The sequence below is a fragment of the Bos javanicus genome, unplaced genomic scaffold, assembly GCF_032452875.1.
Source record: "Bos javanicus breed banteng unplaced genomic scaffold, ARS-OSU_banteng_1.0 tig00001692_1, whole genome shotgun sequence".
NCBI classification, from domain to species: Eukaryota; Metazoa; Chordata; class Mammalia; order Artiodactyla; family Bovidae; genus Bos; species Bos javanicus.
Genome location: NW_026893637.1, coordinates 325,455 through 351,619, shown reverse-complemented (window position 1 = coordinate 351,619; position 26,165 = coordinate 325,455). Strand labels below are relative to the sequence as shown.

At 42.1% G+C, this 26,165-nt stretch overlaps 1 protein-coding gene and 1 long non-coding RNA gene across 2 annotated transcripts in view; both read right to left on the bottom strand.

Moving 5' to 3' along the window:
* Positions 1-26,165, bottom strand: part of LOC133243974 (liprin-alpha-1-like) — a 333,694-nt gene that overhangs the window by 217,521 nt on the left and 90,008 nt on the right. The window lies entirely within an intron of this gene.
* Positions 1-26,165, bottom strand: part of LOC133243975 (uncharacterized) — a 136,226-nt gene that overhangs the window by 63,867 nt on the left and 46,194 nt on the right. The window lies entirely within an intron of this gene.

Below are 26,165 nucleotides of genomic sequence, written 5' to 3'. Positions count from 1 at the left end.
AAAAGGCACGGGGAGGTCCGGCCACCGCTGCCTCCTGCCCGCCCGTGGCTGGGTCGTGGGCGGCAGCGGGAGGGGCGGAGGCGGGAAGCCGTCACGTGTCGCGGGGTTCTGGGGAGACAGCGCAGTTGGCGCTGGACCAGGAGCCCCAGGGCCGAATTCGGTCTTTGCGCCAGCGCAGAGGTCCGCGGCCCAAAAGTCAGTGTGGGGAGAGGCGGCCCAGCCCTCTTCTGGCGCCCTGCGCACCGACCAGGTGGAAGCTTTGCAGGCACAAAGCGCGCGCTCCAGACATGGCCTTCTTAGAATGATTGTCTTCAATTCCCATGAGTACTCAGAGTACGTTTTTGCATTTTCTGAGTAATTCATTTACACTCAAATGGCACAGAAATCTAACTTTACCGTCCCAGAGTTTACCTTGGAAATTCTGTGTGATCTAATGAACTTTTCCGAATCTCTCTCTCCCTTTCCATCTCTTCTGTTTTAACGATGCTCTTAGGAAAGCCTTCAACATCTGAAAAGCTGTAGGATTTTCCTACAGCTACATGGTCTCATGATTAACCTCATTCCTACGTTCAGATTCAGAACACCCTACACCTGAGAAATAGATTAAGAAGTTTCAAAGATCTTTTCACAAGTCAATGAGTGACTCTGAAGAGACCTAAACTCCACAGTTAAATCTTTATTTCTAAATTAGGCAATTCCTTTTATCTCCCAATTGCCTTAATTATTCTTCATGTAGTAAGAAAAAAAAAGATTATTTATAAATATAAATATTTTGTATAGTCAAAACATCATATATATGAAATAACATGGATATAATATATATATCATCATGCATATGTAATAAATATTATATTTACAATAAGTTGATAAGCAAAACTGCTGTAAAATGGAAGGCTCTTTGTTCTGCAAGCATCTTATTAACAAGGCTTTCTGAAAGTTTAAGTCTTAGAACTCAGCCAAAGTCTTCTCTGACTGAAAGGAAGAGTTCTTAGGGAATTCGGAAAGTAAAGGTAAGGAGAAAATTGCAGGGGTGGGGGAGAGAAAATTCCAAGGCCTCACATGCTGTGACAACCAAATCTTCCTGTGATCCCCAAGTCTTCAGTTAGGACAATTAAATTCATGCATGCTTCTTGTGACAGGGCAGAAATCCAGCTGGCATGAGGCAGGGACTCAGGAGGAAGAGGCCATGAGCAGCATGGTCTCAGGGAACCAGAAACCCTGGGAGGGCTTTGGGCATGCCTTGAAGTGAAATGGCCAGGACTCCAGCCAGTGTGGCCCAGCTTCTGAGGGAATGAAGGCTAAAGATCCATAGAGTCACACCAATCCAGAATCCAACCAGTGACTCAATGGACAGATGTGTGCTTAATCACTCAGTCATGTCCTACTCTTTGTGACCCCAGGGACTGTAGCCTCCCAGGTGCCTCTGTTCATGGGATTCTCCAGGCAAGAGTACTGGAGTGGGTTGCCATGCCCTCCTCCAGGGGATCTTCCCAACCCAGAGATCGAACCCAGATCTCCCACATTGCAGGCAGATTCTTTACCGTCTGAGCCACCAGGGAAGCAGTGACTCAATGGACCAGATTCTTATTCCTACAAGATCATCTGTGTTGGAAGAGGAAAGAAGTAAGAGTAAGAGCTCCTCACGGACAATAACTATCCTCTACATAGCTGGAAGTCAGCCTGGAGCCTTGATTAATTCTGTAGAAAACAGTTATATTGAGGGAAGCAAGTGGACAGTAGTCCTGATGGTATATGACTCCTCCCAACAACCCCACCACCACCATGGGAGATGGTAGAGTTAAGCTTTTCCCACATGGAGAAATGGCATTTGAGGATGGCATCAGACATCCTACGTTAGGACTGCCCATTTGTCTCTCCTTCAATATACAAGTTAAAACATTTCATAACGTCTTAGTCTGTTCAGGGTGTCATGGCAAAATACCACAGCCTGAGGTGCTTAAACAACAGACATTTATTTCCCAAAGTGCTGGAGGCTGGAAGTCCAAGATCAGGGTGTCAGTGGGATTGGTTCCAGGCTAGTAAACGGCCACCTTTCCTCTGTGTCCCCACATGGCCTGTCTTCTTTGTACATGTAGAGAGAAAGAAATGTCTGGCCCTTCTAAGGACACCAGGCCTATAAGATTAGACCACACTCTTGTGACCTCATTTAACCTTAATCACTTCTGTAAAGGTGCTATCTCCAAATACAGTCTCACTGGGTGTTAAAACTTGAACAGAAAAATTCAGGGCAGAGAGGAGGGGATGTCAACAAGGGACAGAATTCAATTCATAACAGTCATTTAGCAGGTGTTCTGCAGGTTTGTAGAGAAAGAGGGAATATAAAATGGTTTATATTTCTAGCACGCTAACTTAGAGCAAGCATTGCCAAATTATAATATTAACAATAACAACTGCTAACATTTATTCACTGCTTACTATGTGCCAGGCACTATTGTAACATATTGCCTATGTTATTGTAATGAATGCTCCAAACACTCAAAATGGACACTGTTACCATCCTCAGTTTAGAGACAGGGGACTTAGGTACGGAGAGGTTAATTGACTTACCCAGGATCACATAGCCAGAAAGGAACTGAGCCAGGATTCAAACACTAGCATCAGATTTCAGAGTTCATGTTCTTAACTACAGCATTAAAATATGGACAAAACAAGCAATGTTTTAAAGGCACAGGTGGGCCCTTTATCAAGAAACAAGTAGAGAGGACTTCCCTAGTGGTCTGTGGCTAAGACTCCATGCTCCAAATTCAGGGAACCCAAGTTCAATCCCTGATCCAGGAAATAGATCCCACATGTTACAAGTAAAACCTGGTGCAGCCAAATAAGTAAATGACTATTTAAAAAGAAGCTGAGTTTATAAATAGTAATAACCTTCACAGAATCACCAGTGATGGCTAAATGAGGGAGTAACTGGACTAACATTAATTTTGTTTTCACCAGCAGCCCTGCTCTATTTTAAGTTAAATTTATTTTAAATTAGTGCTGTAACTTATGCAGACAAGAGAATAAGGAAGTGTTGTTGTTTTTTTTTTAATTGTATCTAGTGCTTCAGAGGGCTGGAAAAAGTTTTCTGTTTCTACAGACCTGAAGACCCTGATTATTCTTTCCATTTAGATGAACAAATAAATAAAAATCAGTATGCACAGCTGATGTCTCTCTTGTTGTGTAAACTGGACAGAATCAAAACTCTTCCAGTACTACCCAGAATGCATTTTCCGGATACAGGGGCCTGTGAGGGTTGTCCTTCTCCTGGATTCTTCACAGACACATCAGTCATGTTTTTGCTTCTCTAGAAGGTCTGGCAAAGTGCCTCCCTGATTGGGGTTGTTCACCTGGAGCCCTGGACATATGTGAGCATCCCCTGGTGAGCAGCTCCCCTTTGGGGACCAAGATCTCCAAGGAAGCAGAGCTCAAAGAAGCCAGGATGGGAAGCAAAAATTCTACAACTGGGTTGTGCGTTCAGTAGTGAAACAAGCCGCTTCCATCCCTTGATTACAAGACACGTATGTTCTGGCTGTGGGGCGAAGATAGCACCATTATGCTTCAAATATACACTATATCCTTCACAGCATGTACAATACCCTTTAAAACTGCACCCCACCCTTTCAGAATGTTGACTCCCATCTGACACACTTGAGTCTTCATTAGCTGTCACACTGTCTCAGTAAGCTTTCAAAATTTGCCCAGTTGTTTCTAGGTGATGGTGTCCTCGGTAAAACCAGTTAATCCCACAGCCAAGGGCACATTGCTGTATTCCCTTTGCCATCAAAGAAGAGATGCTATGAAAATCACTGATCAGAAGCAATGCTATAGGAAATACCACGATGCTAGAAAATGGCTTCTGTGGACAAAGTTCCTGGAAGAAGCACTCTGGGGCAGGAAAGGCAGATCTACACCTAGAATGTATCTACTCCAGTGAGGACAAAGTCTCTGCTCCCTCCAAGATGGAAGAGGTTCAGTGTAGTCACTTCAGTCATTTCAGTTGCTCGATTGTGACTGACTCTTTGCAACCTCATGGACTGCAGCACACCAGGCTTACCTGTTCATCACCAACTCCCAGAACTTGCTCAGACTCATGTCCATTGAGTCAGTGATGCCATCCAAACATCTCATCCTCTGTCATCCCCTTTTCCTCCTGTCTTCAATCCTTCCCAGCATCAGGGTCTTATCAAATGAATCAGTTCTTCACATCAGGTGTCCGAAGTATTGGATCTTCAGGGTCATTTCTTCCAATGAGTATTCAGGACTGATTTCCTTTAGAATTGACTGGTTTGATCTCTTTCCAAACCAAGGGTCTTCTGCAACACTTGACGTACTCCTTTCCCAATTGGGAATGAGTCCGTTGTTCCATGTCCAGTTCCAACTATTGCATCTTGTCCGCATACAGATTTCTCAGGATACAGGTTAGGTGGTCTGCTATTCCCATCTCTTTAAGACTTTTCCACAGTTTGTTGTGACCCACAAAGTTAAAGGCTTTAGTGGAGTCAATGAAGCAGAAGTAGATATTTTTCTGGAATTCTCTTGCTCTTTTTATGATCCAACAGATGTTGGCAATTTGATCTCTGGTTCTTCTGCCTTTTCTAAATCCAGCTTGAACATCTGGAAGTTCATGGTTCATGTACTGTTGAAGTCTGGCTTGGAGAATTTTGAGCATTATTTTATTAACAAGTGAAATGAGTGCAATTGTGTGGTAGTTTGAGCATTCTTTGGAATTGCCTTTCTTTGGCATTGGAATGAAAACCGACTTTTTCCAGTCCTGTGGCCACTGCTGAGTTTTCCAAATTTGCTGGCATATTTGAGTGCAGCACTTTCACAGCATCATCTTTTAGGGTTTGAAGTAGCTCAACAGGAATTCCATCACCTCCACCAGCATTGTTCGTAGTGATGCTTCCTAAGGCCCACTTGACTTCACATTCCAGGGTGTCTGGTTCTAGTTGAGTGATTGCACCATCATGGTTATCTGGATCATGAAGATCTTTTTTGTATAGTTCTTCTGTGTAGTCTTGCCCCCTCTTAATATCTTCTGCTTCTGTTAGATTCATGCCATTTCTGCCCTTTGTTATGCCCATCTTTTCATGAAGTGTTCTCTTGATATCTCTAATTTTCTTGAAGACATCTCTAGGCTTTCCTTTTCTATTGTCTTCCTCTATTTCTTTGCATTGATCACTTAGGAAGGCTTTCTTATTTCTACTTGCTATTCTTTGGAACTCTGCATTCAGATGGATATATTTTTCCTTTTCTCTTTTTCCTTTTACTTCTCTTCTTTTCTTGGTTATTTGTAAAGCCTCCTCAGACAACCATTTTTCCTTTTTGCGTTTCTTTTTCTTGGGGATGGTTTTGATTGCTGCCTCCTGTACAGTGTTATGAACCTCCATCCATAGTTCTTCAAGCACTCTGTCTATCAGATCTAATCCCTTGAATCTGTTTGTCACTTCCACTATATAATCATAAGGGATTTGAATTAGGTCATACTTGAATGGTCTAGTGGTTTCCCTACTTTCTTCAATTTAAGTCTGAAGTTTGGTATAGGTCCCAACTACTGACAGAGTAAGCCCTCAGCCTTGGAGTTAGTGAAGCTGACCTTAGTAAGAAAAATTCAGAAACACAAAGTGAGCAAATACTGGTGGGAAAATGGTACCAACCGACTTGCTCAACACCAGGCAAACACCAGCCAAACACCAAGTTTAACCACAAAACTTCAGTTTGTAAATAAAATATCTGTAAAGTGCAATGAAGTGAAGCATAATGAAATATATATATATATATATATATATATATATATATATATATATTCATCTGTTTTTCTGACAATGCCTGACTAGCACACTATCCAATCAAACCCCTTCACCCATCATTTTAATATTGTATATGTGGAACAGGGCTGACCAGAGACATGTGGAAAGGCTGAGCAGAGACCAACAACTTAAAAGACATTCTTCCCATTATATCATATTTCCCAGTTGTATGGTGCCTTTCTTGGAGGTTCTCAATGTGCTATGTAAATATTAAATCAGTCTTCCTTCTGTCCCCTTGGAAGGCAGGAAGCCAGTATTATTTCACAGGCAAAGAAGCTGAGTCCCAAGGATTAAATGCCTTCCCCTGTTCACATAACTACAGGCAGTTAGGGGTGCTGGGAATGGGGCTTGGGGTTAGGAATCCCTGCCTGGGGTCTCTTGGCTCCCAAACAGCACCTTCCTTAAAGATAATTCTGTGTTCAAACTCTGTGGGAATCTTGTCCTATAACAGGGAAGTTATGGGGTTGCTGACATGCCACATACATTGTCCTTCCCTTGCCTGTTCATACAGAGTACATTTTCAGAAGGCAGGTTTAGGACATGTAGGCATTGTCTATAATATCTTCAATCCATCCAATCTGGGGACCAATATTTAGCCTAAACAACCATTTTGATGCTGAATTCATGACAATTCTATCAGGAGAAGATAGAAACAAGAGGGATGGACTCTTGATAGACATCTCACTCTGTAGGTTTCCATGTGTGCATTTCAGAAAAAGAAGGAGCTAAGAGTGGAGTTGACAAGCACCTCGCAGGAATGCGTCACTCTGTTAGGTGTTAAACACTGCACTCACATTTTTTCCTCACTCTGTCACGGTGAAGACTTGGCCAGACCCCTTTTCACAGTTGCCAAAACAGAAACAGGGGGACTAGTTGATTTTTCCAGAAGCTGAGCTGAGGGTCTAAGAATTCCTGTTGCAATTTTAAGTCTATCAAACTAAATCCCCATCATCCTCTCGTGTAAGTTTCTAGATGTCAAATGGAAGTGGTTAGGCATAGATTGAGCATCTTGACACTGCTGTCAATCACATGTACATTTCAACAAATAACTTGCAATATTTCGCTTTCAACTACCATGTGTCAGGCACTATTCTAGGCTCTGGGGATACAGAAGTGAATAAAACAGAGCCCCCTCCTTTTGGGGGGGAATATCCACCAAAAATCAAATTGGTGCCATCAACAGGTTGGGGAGAGAAAGGCTTGCCTTGGAAGACACAACCTTTACCTGGGGAAGAATGGCTTGAGAGCCTTGTTCAACGTCCTCAGAAACACCTTCACTTAAATAAAGTCCATGGAAGAGACCACAGTTAAGATTTAGCATGGTGGGGCTCAGATGAGTCTCTAAGGAGCCAAGTTCCCCTTTATATTTCAGAGCATAACCAACCCTCAGACTGAGAGCAAGGTGGTTTCATTGACATTGATATCACACTGTTCCCTTTCACATCAGTATCCTTGGAAGCAAATGGAAATAAGCCACAGTTGAGAAGTGGAGAGAGGGTATCTGTGTGATTATTCTAATGCTGCTCTGACTTTCCCTGAGATATTATCAAGGAGTGGTTCTTTCCCACAGGAAGTGAAGTCTCCTGGGGAGGTAGTAGAAGCCATGGCAGGCTGAATGGGATACAGTTCTTAAAAGGGAAGAGCCCTCCTGCTAAAGAGAAGACCCACAGCTGGGTCCACTCTCTATACTGTGAATTCACACACTGTGTAGCCTGGACCAATTCTCACCTCCGAGCACTTGCCTGAGTCCTCAGCTCTTCAGTACCTGTCCTGAGAATGTATGAAGCTGACTGAATAGCACACATGGGAAATTTCATTAAGACCCAAGCATACAGACCACTGTGTGTTTTCAATTTGCTGGTTTGATGTTTTGGCCAGCTGCATAGAAGAGTTAAAATCCTGTTGGAAAGTTTGCTGAGAAACAGGCTCTTATTCCAGAGGAAGGATCTCACAGGATTTTTGGCTTGATGGGACACTGTGATGACTGTTGAGAAGAGCTCAACAGTCAACTCCTTTCAGGAGGAGAGCTCATTCCTGAAACCAGCTTCTATCACAGTAGCTAAAGCAGTGCTGCCCAGAAGTGTAGCTTCCTTTGCTCAGTTCTCTTATCTCCTCTACAAAGGGGAAATGTGAAAGGGAAATATAGAGGGATCTGCCCTCTGAGTACAATACCTACCTCCTTTCACTACGTTCTGACCAACCAGCCTCCCATCACCTAATGGATGGATTCTCTCCAGTATGACAGACACTGTAGAGACAGGAGATTCTTTACTCCTTTTTTACTGCTTTACTACTTCTTGACCCACTCCTTCCTCTATCTTCCCACAAGAGATGAAGATGTACTGATTTTGTTGCCCAGCACCCAGGACATGCCTCAGGTCACATTTGCCAGGAGCAGGCTCATGGTGCCTTGGAGGATTCCATGGATAGGGAGAGCTTTCTTGTCAGCGTCCTTCTGTACACTGTGCAGAAGTTCTCTTCACAGAGCATTCATTTCTTTTCTCCACCTCTTCCACACTTTACAATGGCATGCTAAGTAGGCCAGACTTCTCTCTAGTTCTTTTGCACCCCAAAGTTACATCTGAGTGGGTTGCACCAATATTTAGATTCAGGGTTAAAAACATAAGCTCCTCTTAGACAGTGAGCCTGAATCACATACTTCAACTCAGCTTCTACCAGAACGTTAAGCCCTGTCTGGTCCTAGGGCCTGCTCAGTTATAAATTGAGTGGTACTGGAGTGCCTCTCATTATATGAGAATCCAATGTCTGGGTTGTTTAAAAGAAGCAAAACTTCTTAAAGAAAATTATTCATTAATAAACTGACTACTTATAAAATTAATATCTAACTGAAGACCCATTCTTTCAAGACATTAGTATCCATCCTACCAACATTATAGCAGATAATAAATTCAAGGACAGTAAAAGTGAAAACAAATTGTAAATATTGCAAAAGGTGCAGGATTTCATGAAGTTGAGGAAAGCGGTACCATAGAACTGCTTGAAATATGCCAAGTTAATAATAAATGAGAATATACACAGCTTGTGAAGGTGGTGGTTTAATCACTAAGTCATGTCCGACTCTTGCAATCCCATGGACTGTAGTCTGCCAGGCTTCTCTGTCCATGAGATTCTCCAAGCAAGAATACTGGAGTGGGTTGCCATTTCCTTCTCCAGGATATCTTCCTAACACAGGGATCCAACCTGGATCTCTTGCATTGTAGGCAGATTCTTTACCAACTGAGCTTACAAGGGAAGGCCTTATATACAACTTGACCAGTTAACAATTTAAGAAGAGAAAATAAAGATGTTGACAAAAATACAGAGCATGTGGGTAAAAATTAAAATTTTGAATATATTTGCGAAAGTGGCCCTTTTCTGACCATATGGCCAAAGTCAAACTTGAAGTCAAAAATATTTTATCCTACCATTATTCAAGTGCATCTAAAAACCATTAGTGATCTGTTTGGCTGATCTATTGCTGCGTAAGAAACCACCCATATATTTAAAGACTTAATAACCATGTAAATTTCTCCCAATTCCTCTGGATGGTCTGGCAGTTCTGCTTTACATGGTACCTTTAAGATTCTTAGAAGTTTTCTTGTTTAGCTGAGAGGATCACTGAGATACTCTTTAAATCTTGCTCATGTTTTCACAGAGACGTTGACCCTGAGGTCATGTTTTACTAACAGCACTCTGGATTTCATCTTCAAACCAAGGCCATTTTTCACTTTGAGAAATTTTCCTTGGAGAGATGAAAGCAATTTTTTAAATCAAACCCACCAGGTCTAGTGCCTTTTCAGTTCTTCTAAATGTGCTTAAAATCTAAACATTTCCTTCTTTAGCTCAAGTAGCTCCTCCTGGACTTTACCACAGGTGTCTAAAAGGAGGCAGATGACACTTTCAACATCCTGTCCAGGAAAATCCTTAGTCAGACCCCAAGTTCATGAGGCGCCTCTTCTAGTTCCCATATTTCCACCAGCATAGTTCCGGTAACTGTTCTGTGGCTATAGAACTCAAGTTCTCTTTCCTGCAGCTTCCAGTAGGATAGTCTTCACTGTGTTTCAGCCTGCACCAAACAGTCTCTTCATCATTCCTCCAAACTTCTCCACTCTACCACCAGGTACAAAATCAATGCCACCTGTGGTGGCAGGACTCCACATGGCTCTGTTTTAGCTATCGACTGCTGCATAACACATCACCCCAAATTTAATGGCTTCTCACAATTTCTTAGTCCTTCTTACAACTCTGGGGGTTGACCACAAGGTTACTAGGCTTCAAGAATGTTGCTGGCTTTGAGTTGGATGTCTAGAAGATCTAAAATGAACTCAGAGATGTATGGAAATCAGTACTGGCTGCAGGCTGGGAGCCCAGTTGGGAGTTGGCTTAAGGCCTCCATTCTCCTCCAAGTGGGCTTCTCCTCATGGCTGCTTATGCTTCTTCAAAGCATGGCAGATGGATTCCAAGAAAACAGAGCCCAATGTGGAAGGACTGACCAGGCTTTCACTTGCATTACTCTTCCTAATGCTCCACTGGTCAAGGCTCATCACATGGCCAAGTCCAGAATCAGCGTGTGAGGGGATGCCCAGAGTACAAGTTTAAAGTAAGCCAGAATACTGAAGTGGGTAGCCTTTCCCTTCTCCAGGGGATCTTCCCAACCCAGGGATTGAACCCAGGTCTCCCACATTGCAGGCCAATTATTTACCAGGTAAGCCACAAGGGAAGCCCACAGTGTATATGAACCCTCTAACATGGACTTTATCATTTAACTATTGCAGCACTACAAGGTAAATATTATCAGCCTCATTTATTGATAATCAACTAAAGCAATAGTGTAGAGAGGTTATATTAACTTGCTTAAGTTCTCAGGGTCGTACTGCTAGTAAATGCTGGAGCCAACATTTAAACCTTCTATCCTATCTTCTCAATTAGTGATGGAAACCAAGGTTAATATTCCTCTTAGGGAGATACCATGATTCTGCAGTGGAATGCTGACCACATTTTTGACCAGGACGCCCTGCTGTACAAGGGGACTTCCGTGGTGGCTCAGACGGTAAAGCATCTGACTACAATGCGGGAGACCCAGGTTCAATCCCTGGGTTAGGAAGATCCCCTGGAGAAGGAAATGGCAATCCACTCCAGTATTCTTGCTGAGCAAAACAAGAGCAAAAAGCACTGAAGCTTGCAGAGGCCACTTCTACCTAGTAAAGTCCCCACATGTAAGATTGCCACCCAGAAATAGAGAGACCCATGGTCCTTCTACTTGGGCATCCTGAAATAATCCCAGAGCTGCATGTTATCCACTTTTAAGTCTCAAACTTCTGGAAATTTTTGTGACATGAGGAAAGCTGCTTTGATACTGCCTGAGGAACTAGTTTCATTCTGTACATTTGAATTACAAACAGAAGAGACTGAAGGAAATCTCTGTAACATGCAGCTCTGGGATTATTTCAGGATGCCTAAGTAGAGCGCACCATGGCTCTCTCTATTTCTGGGTGACAATCTTACATGTGGGGACTTTACTAGGTGGAAGTGGCCTCTGCAAGCTTCAGTGCTTTTTGCTCCTGTTTTGCTCCAGCATGTCTTACATTAATTTTCTACTAGATTCCTGAAAGTCGGATAAAGTAACTTGTACCTTTTAGCATGACACTATGATGGGTTTTATAGCACAGCAGCCAAACAATAGATATTACTACTACTACTACTAAGTTGCTTCAGTCGTGTCTGACTCTGTGCGACCCCATAGATGGCAGCGACCAGGCTCCCCCGTCCCTGGGATTCTCCAGGCAAGAACATTGGAGTGGGTTGCCATTTCCTTCTCCAGTGCATGAAAGTGAAAAGTGAAAGCGAAGTCGCGCAGTCATGTCCGACCCTCAGTGACCCCATGGACTGCAGCCTTCCAGGGTCCTCCATCCATGGGATTTTCCAGGCAAGAGTACTGGAGTGGGGTGCCATAGATATTAGGCACCCCTCCCCCCAAAAAAGAGAGAGAGAGAGAGAAAGAAAGAAAGAAAACGAATACCACCAAAACTTAACAGATGGAACAAAAGACGTTCTCAGAGGAAAGTTTATAACAATAAATGTGTACATTAAGGAAAAAGAACGTTCTCAGATAAGCAACCTAATAAGGAACCAGAAAAAGCGGACCATATCAAGCCCAAAATTAATATAAGGAAAAGAACAAAATGGAAATAAATAGAAACTAAAAAAATAACATAAAATCAATGAAACTAATAAGCTCTGTTTTTTTTAATATAAACAAATCTTTAGCTAGACTCATCAAGAAAAAGAAAGGGCTGAAATAAAATTTTAAATGAAGAAGACATTACAAATGATAGGATACAATAACAAAGGATTGTTAGAGACTTCGATGAACAATTATATACCAAAAACTCGGATAACCCTAGCAGATACAGACAAATTCCTCTTTGTTCTCATATATCAAAAAGTTCCTCAAATACCTAAAACACTCTTTTTTACTGTAGGCTTCTTTGAGACAATATGCAAGGTTATTATTATGTGACTTAGGTCTCTTTTCCATTTCTTTCACATTAGAACATTCCCCTTCCTTTCCCATGTCATTGAGTAGCTTTAAAAAACTGGGCTCAGAATTCTGAAGGACTTGCCACACTCTGAATAAGTTATGAAGCCATTTCTTAAGCTGTGAACCACCCCCTGGCCAGCTAGGATTTCTAGAGGCATATCGTTTGATATTGTGGACAATCTGCATTGTCTTACTTAATGAAACTGATGCATGTATCATCTGTGTCCACACCACCCTACTCCTCCCCTGAATCCACTTAGAACCCCAAGCAATAGCTTTCTTCTCTAGGAGGTCCCTAACAGTTTTCCAAGGAGAGCTGAAAAGGAGAGTAGTGTTTCCACAACCCAGAGAAACAGAAGCCTAGGGTTGTGTAGGCACTCTGCTGGGAAAGAACAAAAGTTGATTGTCTCAGGAAAACAAACAGCCAACAGTATCTGTGTTCTGGAAGAGGAAGCTCCTATCACAAACACATGTAGAGGACTTGCCGAGGTTCAGCAACAGAGTTGCCACATGTCTTCTTGGAAGGCAGGCAGCAAGCAGCAGGCTGAGGTGCTCAGGTGGATTTCATGTGAACCCAAGTTGCTCCTTTCCTTGTACTTACACGCAGCCTGCATCAACAGGTTAGAAACAATAATATGGATGAAGTACCTGCAGCTCGGAATACCTGGGGGCCAGCACCTTGCTCTGGATAATAAGGATCCTGGGCAGGGGGATTGATGAGCTGGCCAGGGGGCCTCTTCTACACACCACCCCAGCAGCAGTGGCAGCTCATCTTGGCCACATCTTGCGTGGCTTCAAGGTTCTGAACTTCAAGGCAAGAACTCATGCCTTCTGAGTTCCCACTCACCTGGGCTACTTTCAGGGTCCAGTTTCCTCCCAATAATCCAGGGGAGCCTGATAGGAATCCCTGGAGGAATCAGAAATGAAAAACTCTAGGATACTCCTTTTGATAAGCTAAGAGAGCAGCTCAAATGCAAACATGTACGTGCTTCAGTCTGGATGAACACACGCTGGCTGGCTGTCAGCTTTGAGCCAGGCTCGGTGCTCGGCACTGGGGTGTATGGAGAATATTCCAGACTACTCCAGACTGGAATATCCCACTCTTCCCAAAGCTGTCAGTCTGGGCACAGTAGTGTTCTATCCATCCCTGACCTTCTGTTTTTTGTTTTTTTTTTTTTTCCCCAAGTATTTTCAGAATGGATTCCAACTTAAATGTTTCTTCTATAGCTTATACTCCTCTTGCTACTGCCTTACACTATAAATGGATATCAAATCATACTAATTAAATACCATTAGCATCTTTGAAGCCTTTTCAGATGGCAGAGTGGTAAAGAATCTGCCTGCCAATGCAGGAGATGCAGGAGAGCTTGGGGTGACGCCCTAGAGGAGGTGATGGCAACCCACTATTCCAGTATTCTTGCCTGGAAATTTGCATGGGCAGAGGAACCTGGTGGTCTACAGTCCATGGGGTCGCAGAGAGTTGGACAAAGCTTGGCAACAAGTATCTTTTGCATGGGACATTACACTGCTTCACAAACACTGGCCATGAGTAGTAAATTCATCTGTAAATTGATTCCAAATTCACAGATGGATAGTAGTAGGTGGGTGTGTAGAGTCAAGAGATATCAGAAAAAATTCTGACTTACCATTAATAACTTGCATTATGATCTCAGGCAAACCCCTCCACCTCCCTGGAGCCCTGTGTCCTCTCTGCATGCAGCACCGGCAGCTGAAAATAAAATGATCCTTGGTATTTGAAACTCTGGGAGAGGTTACTTTTAGTCATCATCATAGTAGCAGAAGCATTATTTATATGTAGAGACCAGGGGTCTAGATGCTGTTTCTCCTGTACAGCAAAGTTTCACAGAAATAGATTTTCCTGCCCCAAATGCCAGGGGAGGTCATTTACACTGGTCTCTTTCACCCTTCCCTGCTGTACAATCTATGCACGTTGGTCACTGACAGTGAGCCTGACTACTCAGCAAGTTGAGCTATGCTCAGAAGGAAACCGGAGAAGGCAATGGCACCCCACCCCAGTACTCTTGCCTGGAAAATCCCATGGATGGAGGCGCCTGGTAGGCTGCAGTCCGTGGGGTTGCTAGGAGTTGGACACAACTGAGCGACTTCACTTTCATTTTTCACTTTCATGCATTGGAGAGGGAAAGGGCAACCCACTCCAGTATTCTTGCCTGGAGAATCGCAGGGATGGGGGAGCCTGGTGGGCTGCCATCCATGGGGTCTCACAGAGTCGGACACAACTGAAGCGACTTAGCAGCAGCAGCAGCAGCAGAAGGAAACAGCTGGAGCCAATCCACGAGGACAGGTAGAATAAGTCCAGGTTGCTGAACTCCTGGTCATGTGCTCACTTGAAATTCCAGGTAGTCTTGGAGAGCAACCTTTGGCTGTTTATAATGACACAGTCCTTTCTTTAGTAAATTATGTCCTGTGTGTGCTAAGTGAACTAAAATTATTCACTGTGTATCTGACTTACAGATCAACTCCTTTAAGTCCTAAGGAATCAATCACTCTGTTGTTCAATTGTTGTTTAGACCCTAAGTTGTGTCTGAATTTTTGTGAACCTAAATTCCAACTAACTTTACAAGGGTTGTCTCAAATGAAATACCTCACATTGAAGAATAAAATATAAAGCTCCAAAGTCGGAGTAATTATTTTTTTAACTGTATGTCTGAATTCACTTAAAAAAAAAAAAAAAAGTATCCTCAAAAGTTTTCCAAAAAAAGACACAAAAGCATAGATGAAGTCAACTTAGCCAGAAAAAAACTATAAATTTGGGCACTTTGAGGTAAGTTGAAACAGGTTTAGTATTTCTCTTGGTTTCTAAAAGTCAGTGTCTTTAATTAAAAATAAAACTAAAGTTAGATGACTGGTGTTTTGACATCCAACCAAGTTTTACTTCTGGTACAACTATCCAGACTGAAACACCACTCATGGCAAAACTTGCCCATTTTTATGTGAATGTTTGTTTATACTCAGCTCTCTAAGCTCCACACCATCATGTCCTGTTCTGAGTTAAGTAATCTTGTCCAATGGTATGTGGAAGTACACTTATCTGTTCATTTAGCCTCGCTGTAAGTCCTTTCCAAATCTCTGACAGAAAACCTGGATGAAATGTGAAGGCCCCAGACAGGAGCCATCAGACAAGGCCCACGTGCTAACACCCACCACACTCTTCAGGGTTATATGATCAATAAGGTTTCTGAGTGGGCCACCCCAGACTCAAAAGATTCCAATCGGTTTTCTTTGACCTTGGACTTGCCCATGATGTCATGCATAAGGTGAAGAGTCTGAAGACAGGTGACCTGCTTTCAAATACTAACCCCACCATTTCTTGGTGTGTCATCACAGGCAAACCATGTAAATCCTCTGAGCCCCAGTTTCTTCTTTCTACCTACCTACCTACCTATCCATCCATCCATCCATCTTCTACCTTCATCTATCACAGCAGGTTGTGGTAAGGAGGAAAAGAGGAAGTATAAAGAGGGAGACATTTTGAAAACTGCAAATGCACAAATTAATAGCAGTCATTCAGATGATGATAGGTGGACAAGGGCTTAGGGCCTAGGCCTAAACTTGGGCTTTCTATTGTCTGAGAGTTTCTGGGATTTGAGGCAAGAGTGAGACAGGGAGCGTGGGCCAGGGGACGATGACTCCCCGGATAGTTCCATGAGGTGGTCCCAGGGCCAAGTCAACATGATTGTCATTAAGTATGAAAGAAATGAGCGCCACATGTCAGAGGAGGAGAGTAGTGGTAACGTGGAATATAAGTTGGAGCTAAGGACCTATTAGACCTGGATCCTTGACTAGAAGGAGGGCAGTGGGAGGAAGTGTGGAAAGAGCGTGAACCAGACCAAATGGAGCCATTTCTGGACCCCTGTATTTTCATTCTCCTTATGTGCTGTTGGATATAAAAACCTTCCATTTCCTGCTTGGTTACCCCTTAAAGTAATTCTTTAAACTGTATGTTTTTTCAAATTATTCATTTGTGCATCTTTCAAAATGCATAGTAACACTATCATTTGACAAAAAAAATAAAAAACCACTGTATGTCTGTTCACATTTGTTTAAGTTAACAGCTAAACCATTTCTTCATCAACTTAAATCATTGCAAAGGATAAAATCTCTGGTGAATCAGAAATAGGAAATTTTAAAAATAAAATTCTAATATGACTTCTTCACTCTTTCCAGGACAATCTAATACCACAGCAATTTGATATCTACCATAATTCATTTTAATATACACCTACAAGCTCATCTTTAGTAGGCAAAAATTATTTCATTTACTCTTTAAATTTGTATTTCCACTCTACTTTCTTCACATATTTTATGTTAATGTGATACATTTTATGCATAAAATCCTTTCATTGATCATCCATAATTATCTGCAGCAAAAATATGTATATAACTTGAATTCAATTTTGTACATTTTAATTTGAAGGTAAGGTTTAAATCCTGTAGCCAAATAGCTCTAGGTATTAAAGAAATAATTCTAAACTGAATTATCACTATAGATACTATTGATATGTGATTTATCACACAGGATTTTATTAATATTAACTATAAAAGGTAAAATTTTATTGGAAAAAACAGTTTTCATCAGACTTACTAAATGAAGATGCATCTATTTCCTAAAACAGATGGCAATCCTCACCAACATTAATCTCAATTTACAATTATTGTTGTTACAGTTGTTGTACACATGATGAAACATTTTTCATGAAAATGAAAGGAACTTTATCATAGTAATGTCCGTTACTGAGCTCCTCTTATAGGGTGATCTATCATCAAAATGATTTTTAATGATCTAACTTTTGACAGAGCTCAACTCGGTGTTCCCTCAAATTTCATGAAAGAAAAGTATTAGAAATCATCTGAGTTGGAAAAAGATTTAATACTAAATCAACAGACTTTCACTTTCTCAAAAAACACTATTTTGTCTGGCACTCAAAAGATCTGTGGGCCCTGGAGAAACTCATCATAGTAAACAGAGGGAGAGAGGGCAGGTCTCACCTTTATTGAGAGGTCTTAGAAAGCAAGACCTTCCACCCATCAGGGACTGCTCACTGCTGCTCAGCTCTCGGCAGAGCAACCTTTGGAAAGCGTGCATAGGCAGGCTGTGGATCTTCAATTTTTTTTTTTTTTTTTAAATCCACGTATTGATGTAACCTTAGCCAGCATTCACATACCACCAAGCATGTGGGGGTTCAATTGTGAAGGCTACCACTTTGGACTGTCTGGGAGCTGACTCCCACTGACCTGGGAGCTGAGTCTCAGCAGAGCTGGCAACTCTGGACAGCGGGAGATTCCCTGACCTCTCCAGCTGGCATTCTCCAAACTGGGTTGGGGCGGGGGCACAGGGGGGCATTTGTGCATGTTGAAAATGTGAGTGATTCCCAGTGAAGACAGAATCCCAGTTGAAAAACATTTGGGAAAAGCTCCCTTTTATTTCCCCCTCTTAGAGATTTGCAATCAAACCAGGATAATAAAGGCTAAAGAAAGCTGTTTAACTTTCTTTAGCATAGATTTTTGGAAATGAATTTGCTCCTCCACCCCAGTCTTTTCTCCCAAAGAACAAACAGTTATATAGAAAGAGACTAAATCATCTGCTCAGATCCCCAGTGCTCCAGACTGAGTCTCCTATGAGATCTATGTGGTCTGACTTGTTCGTGACAGCTACAGGCCTCTCTAGTTTCCAGGGGATCTAAGATTGGTTGGTTTTCAAGGGCTGTTAACCTGCTAGAGCAGTGTTACCCTCTGCCCCAGTCTTCCTACTGAGGTTACCCATTTTTAGATGGATGTTCTAGTACAACAGGAAGGTTTCTGTGCTACTGATGTAGGGGCAGCACCCACTGCAGCCATGAACTTGAAGCTTTCTGATCAGCTCTCAAATAACCACCAGTGGAGGGTCAGTTTGGTGCCTCCCTAGCCGTCTTTCTGCACCCATGATGGTGTGGGCTGAGTCAAGAGAGGCGTATAATTAGATGCAGAGTACAATTAAAATCAAACATATGTGAGTGGAATGTGTGTGTGAGAAATAGACTGTGTCTCATCATATGACTGTCTTTATTACATCCAGAGCTACGTGGATTATAATCATCTGGTTTGAATTGTCCATCTTTTCATTGTCAAACATGAAGAGTTTGCTACATTACCACGATGAAGATTAAAATACACAGTTCAAGTACCCACTGGGGAGAGACGTCCCTGACACTGTTCACTACATGGGAAAGAGGGCTGGGTCACCTGACTTGGGTCACATTTTGGAACTTTGCAGGCATTTGATCTAAGACACCACCACTGACAATACACAAGAACAAGTCCCTGCTATCCTTTCCTCCAGGAAGACCCCAGGACTTCAAGTTAGAAATCAGTCAATATGCAATGCACCAGTGCTGAACATTTTGGTTAGCATGGAGATCCAATCAGACTTTCCACTCTGACAGCAGCTCAGAACTCAAACAAATCCGTCATACCTGCTGGCAACAAGGTTGAAGAGTAAGCTGGTGGAGCATCTCTGTTCTTGGAACACAGGAACTGTGAAGCGTTCTGACTGTACCTTCACTCTGCACACAATCTTCACTCTACACAGAACAAGACAGCAGATGAGAACCGGAGGCCAACCACATGGATGACTGGTCCAGCCTCAAATGGAACTGGTTTTGCCCTTGGGAAGCCTCTGCTCTCACCTGTGAAGCTGCAAAATAACCAATGCATTTTAATAAGCCTCTGCAAACCAAGAACAGGACTCAAAACAGCTGGAAGAAATGAGATAAGGCATCAAAACTAGCTTTTGATCTTAAAACCACTAGAAATTTCCTGGGAAATCATCCTCCCAAACTCCCTTTTATGGGAAGACAAGGGGAGCAGAAATCAAACGGTTTGCCTACAGGTAAAGGGGGAGAGCTCTCAGCACTTCAGGTCATGGATTCTAGATGTTAAGGTTCAGAGAAACCTGCAGGGAAGTGCCAGGGAATAACCACCACACAGCAAGTCTGTGAGAAGGATACTCTACATGCTCAGTGAAACCTCCTGGACAAATTTGGCTTAAATATTTTCTTCTTAATGCTTTGTAGGAGGGCTGGTAAGAAGAGCTGGGTGAGGAAAACAAAGTAATGAGATTAAAATTTCTTCCGTGTAATGAGATAGGCAAAATACAACCTCAAATTATAATATGTCTAAGTGTAAGTCTTAAGGAATACAGCTTTCTTTATTAAACAAGAAATATGGGGTCGCACAGAGTCGGACACAACTGAAGTGACTTAGTAGCAGCAGCAACAACTTTTAATTACACTAACATTCCTCCTTTGGTTTCAAATCGTCCTGATCCTCTTCTTAATATGCTCATTGTCTATGCCCTTCATGTGTCTTATGATCATAAATTTAACTCTTTAAAGCAGCTGGATGATATAAGTATGGATCTGTGAGAAGCATACAATAAATATGTCATGTCAAGCTTTCCTACCATTTACCAACTTATTAATTATTTTTAATATGGTACAATTGATGCTAGATCACTGAAAAACCAAGGAGATGATCTTGCTAAATTACGAACTTCTGGCTTCTCATCCTTTATAACTGAAGTACCGGGGTCCAGCCCCGGTTGGATCCAGGGATTCCCTCAGGATGACGGCGTCGGCAATTAGAATAGCAAAGCAAAGAGATTAGAGGCTCATTATAACTGGTTTATGCGGAAAATCAATATAACCCATGACACCAGGTTTGCTCTGACCACGGAGGCCGCAGACGCTCTCTCGAATCGCTGAAGGTGCCCCACCTTGGGCACCTTCTCGAGTGGGTCTTAGAAGCCCGGGCAAGTAAGTGGTCTCAGAGGACTTCCGTGCTCCAATTATTTTGGCCTGAAGGAAGATCAGAAGAGAAAAGGAGAAAAAGGAAACAAGAAAGAATGACACGGGGAGACCAAGCTTTGAGCAAGGCCCGTAGCTTTGTTTTCAAAGGGAGCTTATATATCTTAAGTTGTGCATAGAGGATAATAGGGGGTGTGAAATCATGCAAAGTCAGCAGTCTTTGATCCTTATCAAGACCAGGCTTTCTTTTCTGCAAGCTTATCGTATACAAATGGTTCAGGTGATTTACATCATAGAACCGTTCAACTTCAGTTTCTTCAGCGTTACTGGTTGGAGCATAGACTTGGATTACTGTGATATTGAATGGTATGCCTTGGAAATGAACAGAGATCATTCTGTCGTTTTTGAGATTGCATCCAAGTACTGCATTTCAGACTTTTGTTGACCATGATGGCCACTCCATTTCTTCTGAGGGATTCCTGCCTGCAGTAGTAGATATAATGGTCATCTGAGTTAAATTCACCCATTCCAGTCCATTTCAGTTTGCTGATTCCTAGAATGTCGACATTCACTCTTGCCATCTCTTGTTTGACCACTTCCAATTTGCCTTGATTCATGGAAGTGACATTCCAGGTTCCTATGCAATATTGCTCTTTACAGCATCGGACCTTGCTTCTATCACCAGTCACATCCACAGCTGGGTATTGTTTTAGCTTTGGCTCCATCCCTTCATTCTTTCTGGAGTTATTTCTCCACTGATCTCCAGTAGCCTATGGGGCACCTACTGACCTGGGGAATTCCTCTTTCAGTATCCTATCATTTTGCCTTTTCATACTGTTCATGGGGTTCTCAAGGCAAGAATACTGAAGTGGTTTGCCATTCCCTTCTCCAGAGGACCACATTCTGTCAAATCTCTCCACCATGACCCGCCCATCTTGGATTGCCCCACGGGCATGGCTTAGATTCATTGAGTTAGACAAGGCTGTGGTCCTAGTGCGATTAGATTGACTAGTTTTCTGTGAGTATGGTTTTAGTGTGTTTGCCCTCTGATGCCCTCTTGCAACACCCGTCCCAACCAGTAATGCTGAAGAAACTGAAGTTGAACGGTTCTATGAAGACCTACAAGACCTTTTAGAACGAACACCCAAAAAAGATGTCCTTTTCATTATAGGGGACTGGAATGCAAAAGTAGGAAGTCAAGAAACACCTGGAGTAACAGGCAAATTTGGCCTTGGAATACGGAATGAAGCAGGGCAAAGACTGATAGAGTTTTGCCAAGAAAATGCACTGGTCATAACAAACACCCTCTTCCAACAACACAAGAGAAGATGCTATACATGGACATCACCAGATGGTCAACACTGAAATCAGATTGATTATATTCTTTGCAGCCAAAGATGGAGAAGCTGTATACAGTCAGCAAAAACAAGACCAGGAACTGACTGTGGCTCAGACCATGAACTCCTTATTGCCAAATTCAGACTTAAATTGAAGAAAGTAGGAAAAACCACTAGACCATTCAGGTATGACCTAAATCAAATCCCTTATGATTATACAGTGGAAGTGAGAAATAGATTTAAGGGCCTAGATCTGATAGATAGAGTGCCTGATGAACTATGGAATGAGGTTCGTGACATTGTACAGGAGACAGGGATCAAGACCATCCCCATAGAAAAGAAATGCAAAAAAGCAAAATAGCTGTCTGAGGAGGCCTTACAAATAGCTATGAAAAGAAGAGAAGCAAAAAGCAAAGGAGAAAAGGAAAGATATAAACATCTGAATGCAGAGTTCCAAAGAATAGCAAGAAGAGATAAGAAAGCCCTCTTCAGCGATCAGTGCAAAGAAATAGAGGAAAACAACAGAATGGGAAAGACTAGGGATCTCTTCAAAAAAATGAGAGATACCAAAGGAACATTTCATGCAAAGATGAGCTCGATAAAGGACAGAAATGGTATGGACCTAACAGAAGCAGAAGATATTAAGAAGACGTGGCAAGAATACACAGAAGTGTACAAAAAAGATCTTCATGACCCAGATAATCACAATGGTGTGATCACTGACCTAGAGCCAGACATCCTGGAATGTGAAGTCAAGTGGGCCTTAGAAAGCATCACTACAAACAAAGCTAGTGGAGGTGATGGAATTCCAGTTGAGCTGTTTCAAATCCTGAAAGATGATGCTGTGAAAGTGCTGCATTCAATATGCCAGCAAATTTTGAAAACCCAGCAGGGGCCACAGGACTGGAAAAGGTCAGTTTTCATTCCAATCCCAAAGAAAGGCAATGCCAAAGAATGCTGAAACTACCACACAGTTGCACTCATCTCACACACTAGTAAAGTAATGCTCAAAATTCTCCAAGCCAGGCTTCAGCAATTTGTGAGCCATGAACTTCCTATGTTCAAGCTGGTTTTAGAAAAGGCAGGGGAACCAGAGATCAAATTACCAACATCTGCTGGATCATGGAAAAAGCAAGAGAGTTCCAGAAAAACATCTATTTCTGCTTTATTGCCTATGCCAAAACCTTTGACTATGTGGATCACAATAAACTGTGGAAAATTCTGAAAGAGATGGGAATACCAGAACAACTGATCTGCCTCTTGAGAAATTTGTATACAGGTCAGGAAGCAACAGTTAGAACTGCACATGAAACAACAGACAGGTTCCAAATAGGACAAGAAGTACGTCAAGGCTGTGCATTGTCACCCTGTTTATTTAACTTATATGCAGAGTACATCATGAGAAACACTGGACTGGAAGAAACACAAACTGGAATCAAGATTGCCGGGAGAAATATCAATAACCTCAGATGTGCAGATGACACCACCCTTATGGCAGAAAGTGAAGAGGAACTCAAAAGCCTCTTGATGAAAGTGAAAGTGGAGAGTGAAAAAGTTGGCTTAAAGCTCAACAATCAGAAAACAAAGATCATGGCATCCGGTCCCATCACTTCATGGGAAATAGATGGGGAAACAGTGGAAACAGTGTCAGACTTTATTTTTCTGGGCTTCAAAATCACTGCAGATGGTGACTGCAGCCATGAAATTAAAAGACACTTACTCCTTGGAAGGAAAGTTATGACCAACCTAGACAGCATATTCAAAAGCACAGACATTACTTTGCCAACAAATGTTTGTCTAGTCAAGGTTTTTCCTGTGGTCATGTATGGCTGTGAGAGTTGGACTGTGAAGAAGGCTGAACGCCAAAGAATTGATGCTTTTGAACTGTGGTGTTGGAGAAGACTCTTGAGAGTCCTTTGGACTGCAAGCAGATCCAACTAGTCCATTCTGAAGGAGATCAGCCCTGGGATTTCTTTAGAAGGAATGATGCTAAAGCTGAAACTCCAGTACTTTGGCCACCTCATGCAAAGAGTTGACTCATTGGAAAAGACTCTGATGCTGGGAGGGATTGGGGGCAGGAGGAGAAGGGGACGACAGAGGATGAGATGGCTGGATGGCATCACTGATTCGATGGACATGAGTTTCAGTGAACTCCGGGAGTTGGTGATAGACAGGGAGGCCTGGCGTGCTGCGATTCATGGGGTCGCAAAGAGTCGGACACGACTGAGCGACTGATCTGATCTGATCTGGCCAGAAAGCCTGTTAACATTTTATGACTCTGATAAAGGTTTGTCAAACATAAGACTTATTTTCTCTAAGAGTAATTATTTTAAAGTTTGGTGCCATCCTCTGAAGGTGTTAGATAAAGTTGCATTCCTATAGGGCAGAGGTGCAGTGGATTTACAACAAGGAAAGAATTTATTACCTTACGGGTCTAAAGTTGTTAGCACCAAGGCCACTACTTATTTTTTCTATGTACCAACTATATTAATTAATACACTTTTAAGGATACAGTACAGGGGATGTGGAAACTTGGCAGCAAGCACTGGCTTAACAATGAAATCTTCTACTAGTTCTAACAATTTCTAACTCTCCGAGAGGCTCTATACTATTTGAATCTCTTAAGCTTCCTGTGCCTCTTGCGGTTGGGAGACTGTAAACAATCATATGCATAGCTGTAGGAGTCCGGGTAAACCTGTCAGGCAAGTTAGAGAGCCATCTGAGGGGTTTGGATTTAAACACTCCTATTATGCTCAAGAGGCTAATTAGCTAGAGCTCTAATATGATTTCCTTCAGAGAAAGGTGGTCGGGGATAGCCTCCTGTTAATGTCAGAGGAGTTGGTGAAAGTCGTAAAATAGTAAAACAGACAGATTCTGGTTTGGGGGTAGATGCTCAGGCAGGTCCAGGGGGGCCCCTTGAGTCCTGACTTGCCTTTGCATACCAGCCCTCTCCGCATGACCTTTGTCATGGGTGGGAACTTCCATGCTGGCTCCTGGCACTGAAGGTTGTTAACAAGATTATTCTTTTAATCCCTTTGCCACTCTGCCATCTTTACTGTAGGTTTATGAATGTTCATAACATCCTTGCTTAACAACAATTCTAGGAAGCTAATTCTGTTCATTCGTCTCAAATATCCTGTTCATTGCCATCAATCAGGGCCCAGGCCATATCCCAGCCCTCCCGACCTAGTCTTCTCTCCCGACCACACTAGCTCACTTCCATGCAACTTCCTCTTAAATTCCTGCCACACTCTCTTTGATATCACTGAAAATTCAAAACTTACCATCTGACATTGTCATTAATATATAAATATATTATATATTATATATATAATATGTAAAATGTAGTATGTGAATTATATGTAAAATATAATATAGAGAAATTATAAAGAGTCCTTGAAATAAAGAATTCCACTGAATTGGTTTCAAATGACTTGGTATGTTTTTTCTTGTCCTCTACTTGTATGACAGTCATTTGAAATTCAACTATTATTAGAACTGCAAGAAAGAGAGGACTAGGATTTTGCCTCCTGGAGCTCCCTTGTCAGTACTTTTATCCTCCTTCCCTGGTCTCATGCCCCCTTGAGCTCTCCTTTCTCTCTTTCTCTCTCTTTCATGACCCACTTTTTTATTCTTTTTATAGGTTTCTCTACAATATTTTCTCTTTACCTTATTTTTTTAAGTATGTTTCATCACCTCCATTCTTTACTGTTTAATCTTTCTCAGAAGCACAAGTACACACACACACACACACACACACACACACACACACACACAAGTTCCCATACAAGCTCTGTGTTTAGGTGCTGTTTGACTGGGCTGTCTCTGTGTTTGACTCACGTTTTCATATTCCACAATATTACCACATGCCAGGAGAGGCAACCATTTTCCTGTCTGCTTCTCCTTTTGACCCACATTACACTAAAATGAAGCAAAAGGAAGGGTCGCAGACAGACCACTGAATGCTTTAAGATGCTGGACTTTTAGAATTATATCTCATGTTTTCCAAAGCATCAGAGCCCTGGCCAGTCATTTGGCGCCTTCTGCAGGACACAAAGAGCCACAGGCTGGGAAAATCAGATCTGATTTCATGAATCTGATTGAATCTGATTTAATTCAAGGTGGCCACCACACACCCAGAACCACTCTGAATAAACCATTTCCTGCTGTCAAAATAATTGTACTAACCAAAGCAATATACAGATTCGATGCTATTTGTATCAAATTACAAATGGTGTTTCTCATAGAACTAGAACAAAAAATTTTACAGTGTGTATGGAAATACAAAACACCCTGAAGAGTCAAAACAATTTTGAGAAAGAAGAGCAGGAGCTGACAGGATCAGGCTCCCTGACTTCAGACTACACTACAAGCTATAGTGATCAAAACACTGGTACTGGCACAAAACCCAAAATACACTGCATAGATCAATGGGACAGGATAGGAAGTCCAGAGAGAAACCCACGCACTTGTGGTCAATTAATTTAAGACAAAGGAAGCAAGACTGTACAATGGAGAAAAGACAGCCTCCTTAATAAGCAGTGCTGAGAAAACTGGACAGCTACATGTATAAGAATGAAATCAGAACACTCCCTAACACCATCCACAAAAATAAACTCAAAATGGATTAAAGACCTAAACATAAGGACAG